Source organism: Physeter macrocephalus, chromosome 1 (genome assembly GCF_002837175.3).
Source record: "Physeter macrocephalus isolate SW-GA chromosome 1, ASM283717v5, whole genome shotgun sequence".
NCBI classification, from domain to species: domain Eukaryota; kingdom Metazoa; phylum Chordata; class Mammalia; order Artiodactyla; family Physeteridae; genus Physeter; species Physeter macrocephalus.
The window spans coordinates 63,468,319-63,475,022 of NC_041214.2; positions in this window are offsets into that span (position 1 = coordinate 63,468,319).

A 6,704-nucleotide genomic window follows, 5' to 3' on the forward strand; every position below is an offset into this window, starting at 1 on the left:
GCTCCGGACGCACGGGCTCAGGCGCCATGGCTCACGGGCCCAGCCGCTCCGCGTCATGCGGGATCTTCCCGGACCGGGGCACGAACCCGTGTCCCCTGCATCGGCAGGCGGACTCTCAACCACTGCGCCACCAGGGAAGCCCGAGCAATGTGTTCTTGAAGAAATTAAGATTGCACAGAGAGCAGGAGGAGGGCGAGGCCAGTACTTCAGATCAGGCTTCGGGAAGGTCCGTTGGAGGAAGTGACATTTAAATAGACACCTGATCAGGTCCAGTCACGCAAAGATCCTGGGAAATGGCTCCAGACAGGGGACCAGCAGTGCCAAGGCCTGCAGGCAGGAAGGAATGCGGCACTGTGAGTGAGGTGAGCATGGTATGGGTGAGGCCAGGTGCAGACTAGCCTATGCGCTGGTGGCAAGCCCTCACCCTCGCCCCAGCAGCTCTGTGGAGAGTGAGCTGCCGTCAGGAGGCTGTGGCACAGGAGAGGAGGGTGGTGTGCATTAGGGGGCAGCGTGGAGACGGGGCAGATTGAGAATATGTTTTTAATGTAGAGACAACAGGATTACCTTAGGAACATATTCTAAACAGGTCACAGTTCTGGAGGTCGGAAGTCTGACATGGGCCTTGGGGGCTAAAATCAAGGGGTCAGCAGGGCTGTTTTCTGGAGGTTCTGGGGGAGCATCCATTTCCTTGCCTTTTCCAGCTTCCAGAGGCTGCCTGTCTCCTCCATCTTCAAAGCCAGTACTCACCTCACTCCAACTTCTGCTTCCGTTGTCACATCTCCTCTGACTCTCTTGCCTCCTTCTTTCCTTTTAAGGACCCTGGTGATTACACGGGGCCCACCCAGGTAATCCAAGATAATCTCCCCACCTTGAGATCCTTAACCTTTCACATCTACACAGTCCCTCTTGCTGAATAAGGCAATGTATTCCCAGGTTCTGGGAATTAGAATGTGGACACCTTTGAGGGGGCCATGATTCTGCCTACCACACTCTCCATAGATTTTCTTTTTTTTTCTTGCTGCTTGGTTTATTGTCACCTTTAACCATTTCTAAAACTTTGGCATTCTTTCAGTTAGTTGTTCAGGCCTTCCTTCCTCCCTTCCTTTATTGGACAACCATTTTCTGTGCACTTACTATGTGCTAAACAGTCTGCCAGGTATTATGGGGAGAAAACTGTGTATCCAGACTCTACCCTCAGGGAGTTTACAGTCGGCTCTCCTGGAGAGCCTTGTTACTGGTCCCATTAAAGCGAGCTGGCCATACTGAAAGGACAATGCAGATGAGACAGGTACTTCAAAAGGCAGTCACTGAATTGCCACCTCTGCTGAGTTTCTCCCATGGGGGTCATTAAAACACTAACTAAGACTCAGGAAGAAACATCAGTAAATTCACCAAACATGGAGAGAGCTAACAATGAAGAGTGGAGGCCGAGAGCTGAAGAACTGACTCTCCATGAGTGGGCCCTGGCTGCTCCCACAGTCACCCAAAGCCTCCCTGCCCACCAGCCATCTCCTCTGACCTCGCTCCCCACCTCTCCCAGTGCAGCTTTCTGGAAAACATCTGAGCCCTTTCTTGGCAAATGTTCCCACAAACCAGTCTCAGGAAATGCTCGACAAAACAGTCAGCCCCCAAAGAGTTCTTATCTCTTAAAGGTACATACTGAAACATCTACAGATGAAATGATACCAAGTCAGGGATTTGCTTCTGAACAAGCATGTGGGAGGAAGTGGGTGGGTACAGATGAAACAAGCGTGGCCGTGAGTTAATCATTGTTGAAGCTGGGTGCCGGGAACATGGGGGTTCATTATAATCTTCTATCTTTTGGCCTGTTTAATATTTTCCACAATAAAAAAAGTTAAGAGGAAAAAAGGCCCCACATTTTGCCTTATGTCACTGAAACAAACTTAACTTTTACATATATTTTACTGCCTAAATAATTGCTTAGACTTAAAAAATAAATAAATGCAGGCATAGGAACATTTGACAAACATTTTGTACAGTCTCTGAAGTCACAGCAGGGAAGAGAAAGTACTAGATATCTTGCCTGCTGCTCATCTTGAAACAATAATGGTCCCGTCCCCCAGGGAAGAAACACATAAAACTCTGGAACATTATTCCAGTAATTGGATTCAAAGGGCTAAAGATATCATCTGGGAAAAGATAGTTGAACTTGATTAAGAAATCATTGTGGATTCTTTATGATGGAGGTGATGAACTGGCTTGACCTATCTCAGAATTTTCATACACTAATTTCCAGGCAGCATATTAGCATTGTAATCCCTTTGAATCATGAAACTGTACAAGTCTGAGAAAAACAACTGTGATGTGAATAGAATTGTCTTTGGAACGTCTCCACCTGCCTTTTCAGCACTCCCATGAGGCAGTATTATGTAGTGGAAAGACCACAGGCTTTGGAGCCAAAAAAGTTGACTTGACTTCCATCTCACTCCTGCTGTGAATTTGGGCAAGTTATATAAGCTCTCCAGACCTCAGTTGCCTCATCTGTACAATGGGCCTAATATCTGCTTTGCAGGGATGCTGTGAGGATTGTGGGATACGTGTGTAAAATGCCTGTCTCATCACAGATACTCAGTTAATGGTAGCTTATTGTTTTTATAATTGCATATTCCTCTTTACCTCACTCCACACCTCCCAATATAGTGCCTAACATGTGGAATGCAGCAAATGTTTGTTGAATTACATTAAACCTTGAGAAGGTAGATGGAGTTAATGGGAGGAAATATTAAGACTCTACCAGAATCTTCCCTTTGCAGGCCACTCATCCTCAGGAGAGCTTCTCTACCTAATTGCTCAAAGCAGAAAACAAGGACCCATTCATGATAGCTCCCACTCTCCCTCCCTCACATCTAATCAATCACCAAACTCCATCTATTAGAGTTCTCGATTATCACTAGAATCTATTCACTTCCCTCAAATCCTACTGCTATACCACCTTAGTTCAAGACTGTCTTCTTTTTCACCTGGTCTATAGCAAAGTCAGGTCTCCTCACATCTGTTCTTAATCCTTTCTCTTTATTGTAGCTGGAGGGATTTTTTTTTTAATTATAGAAAAATTTAAATATTCACAAAAATAGAGTATAATAAACTTCCATATACCCATCACGTAGTTTCAACAAATCAATGAATGGCCAATTTCATTTCATATATACCCCACCTACTTTCTCCAATGTTCTTGGGTTATTTGAAGCGAATTCCAGAAGTCATCGCTTTTAGGGAGGATCTTTTCATGCATTCAGAATGAAATTCTAAATCTTCCAGTGAACTGCCATGACCTGATCCCTGCTGACTCCTCCAAATACAGATCACAATTTGCTATTCCCCCTCCCCAGACCCAGTCATACCAGCCTCTCTCAGTTCCTCCAGCATTTTATGTTGTCTCCTTACGACCCTGAGGCCTTCAGGCTGGACTGTATTCAGGGCCCAGAAAGCCCATTCTTTATCTTCTTTCACCTTCTTTGCTCAGCTTCAGCTACTCCTGCTCTGCCATCACCCTGCACATCACTTCTCAAGAGGTCCCCACGCTAAGGCTCAGTGCCCCCTCGTCTGCTCTCTCAGTCCCCTGTGCTTCTCCTCCAACTATACATATGTAATTTTGTAAGTGGTCATGCAAAGGTGTATCCCCTGTTAAAAATAAATTCCAGGCATAAGAGTTGTGTCTGCCTTCTTCCTTAATGAGGCACCCGGCACATGATCCCTTCCTTACAGGAGGCACTTAATAAATATTTGTTGAATGAGGTCCCCAAGAAAGGTAAACACAAAAGCCACATCCACTTCAAGTTATAAATTGCTTATAAACCAGTGTCCTAAACATTTTGTAACCGTAAGAGCAATGCTTAGACCTTAAATTGTAAGTGTATTTTGTTATATTCAAGGTGATGTCTTTCAAAGATTATGAGCTGCATTATGCTAGACACTGAGGGTTCAAACTGAATAATACATGGATCCTACCCTCAGAGAGCCGAGTCTAGTGGAAAAGACAGTCATTTAACTATTTAAAAATTGGTAATTTCTCATGTTTTATATATAGGAACCAGAATATTCAATTAGTTAGACAATTTGTAAAGTGTCAAACAGCTAAGAATAAACAGGAATTTGCTGTAAAAATAACAGCTACCATTTACTGGGTCCTTCCTTTGGGCCAGGTATGGTATAAAGCATATTTCACACATGATTTCACTTAATCCTTACAACACCCTTTGAGATATGCCTTATTATTCCCATTTTACAGATTTACCTTAAAAACCACCAAGGCATTAAAAACTTAGGCAACCCTCAGTCATCCAGGATTTGAAACCTGGGAGTCTAACTTCAGAGGGAGCACCCCTACACTCTGTGCTGGGGCTGAGTGGTACTGCAGGAAACATAAAATAAAGAACACTTTCCAATTCATCAGTGCTTTCCACTTGATGTCCTGGTTTCAGAAGCGATGTGGGCACACTTTCATGGGAAAACAGCAGCTGTTGAAAAACCTGTTATTGATAAGGCCAGGTTCCTGTGGGCCCAAGGCACTAGCCACTGAATTTGGACTTTGTACCAAAGCTTTCCTATAAAAAATATAAACAGGAAACTTTCAAGTTGTGAAGTTACTGCCTGTCATGAACTTAGCCTATCTTCTCAGCCAAATTGAAAGCTCTGCATTGTTTCCTTCATTGTATACCGTATCTTGTCTGCTTACCTCTTGCAGATGGGTTCTGACCAAAAGGAAATTTATTACATTTTAAAAGGGAGAAATTGTTAGGGTAAATTACATGTGTGGATCTTCAACCATGAAAAGAGATTTTGTATTAATTATGCATATTTGGGAATTTGTTTTAAACTTTTTATTAAGGAAAATTTCAGTCATATACCAAAGTAGACCAGATAGTGTAACAAACCCCCATGTACCTATCTCCTTGCTTCCACAATGATCAGCTCATAGCCAATCTGTTTCATTTATATTGCCATCGACTTCTACCCCCTCCCCTCCCCCACCCCGGTTTTATTTTGAAGCGAACATGTTTGGGAATATTTTGAATGTTGTGTTCTGTTGGTAAAGAATATATGGAATCAATAGAATAAATAAATATGACTTGGTCAGCAAGATCCCTGGGGACATAGGAACCAGAAAGAATAGGCTGTATGGTTTGACCACAGAAAAGACAGCAGGACTGGCATTGACTGTGGGCGGCATTTGCACAGGCAAGCAATAATGCCCACGTGGGGAAAGTTTTTTTTGTTTTTCTTTTTGCAGTATGCGGGCCTCTCCCCTGTTGTGGCCTCTCCCGTTGCGGAGCACAGGCTCCGGACGCGCAGGCTCAGCGGCCACGGCTCACGGGCCCAGCCGCTCCGCGGCACGTGGGATCTTCCCAGACCGGTACACGAACCCGCGTCCCCTGCATCGGCAGGCGGACTCTCAACCACTGCGCCACCAGGGAAGCACGTGGGCAAAGTTTTGACAAGGGAAAGTGAAGGGTCTGTCCTGCGTCTTGAGCATACTACCTCTGCCCTCTGTTTCCCTCTCAGCAAGTTCTCCGCCAGTATAATTAAATCACTTTTTTGTGCGTCTATATTGCCCTCCCCCCCTTGCCTAAACCATAGCTGCAGGAAAGGAAACCCTAGAGCAGCATTGCCCAATCGAAATATAATGTGAGCCACATGTATTAATTTTGCATTTTTTAGTAGCCACATTGTAAAAAGAAGAAACAAATGAAATTAATTTTAATATTATATTTCATTTAACCTAGTATGTATAAAATATTATCATTCCAACACGGTTATCAATGTAAACAATTATTATCCAGATATTTTACATTCTTTCTTTTGTGCTAAGTCTTTGACATACAATGTGTATTTTATAGTTCCAGCATATCTCAATTTGGACTACTAATATTTTAAGGACTTAATTCATAGTCATAAGTGACTAGTGGTTACTGAATTGGACAGGACCCAGGGTAGGGGAGTCAGTAGCTACTTTGCAATTTTCTTGCAAATAATTCTACTAAAGATTTCTGGTAAAGTTGAAGTACAGTGTGTAATGCTGGGCTTCTCCAGGAAATATACTGAAATGAACGAGAGAAAACAACAATAAAAAGCTTAGACAAGTCCATCTATATAAGCAAGGAAATAACTACAACCTCCAAAACCCAGGATATGAAGAAACGTGGCTCTTTAGATCTTGAGCAAGATTCTTAAGCAGAAAGGATGTTAGCAGCTCCTGAGAGGTTCTCCGTTTACTACCAGTATGGTAAAGTGTAGTGGCTTTGAATACTCAAATCCTGGTTCTGTTCTTTACAAGCTGTGTGTCTTGGACAAATTCTTTCATCTCTCTGTGCCTCAAGTTCCTCATCTATAAAATGGGGATCATAAAATTTAGGGTGGTTGTAATGATTAAATGAAGTAATACATGTAAAACACTTAGGACCAAATGCCTCACCATGTTAACCTCTCCATAATTGTTAACTATTACAAACAAAAATAAGTAAAGACCTGAAAAAGGTGAAGGATTAAGTCATGTGTTATTTGGATGAAGAGAGTTCCAAAAAGAGATAGCAAGTGTAAAGGCCCTGAGGCCTACCTGGCATATTAAAACAGAAAAACAAACAAACCACCAAGGAGGGCTTCCCTGGTGGCACAGTGGTTGGGGGTCCGCCTGCCGATGCAGGGGACACGGGTTCGTGCCCCGGTCCGGGAGGATCCCATATGCC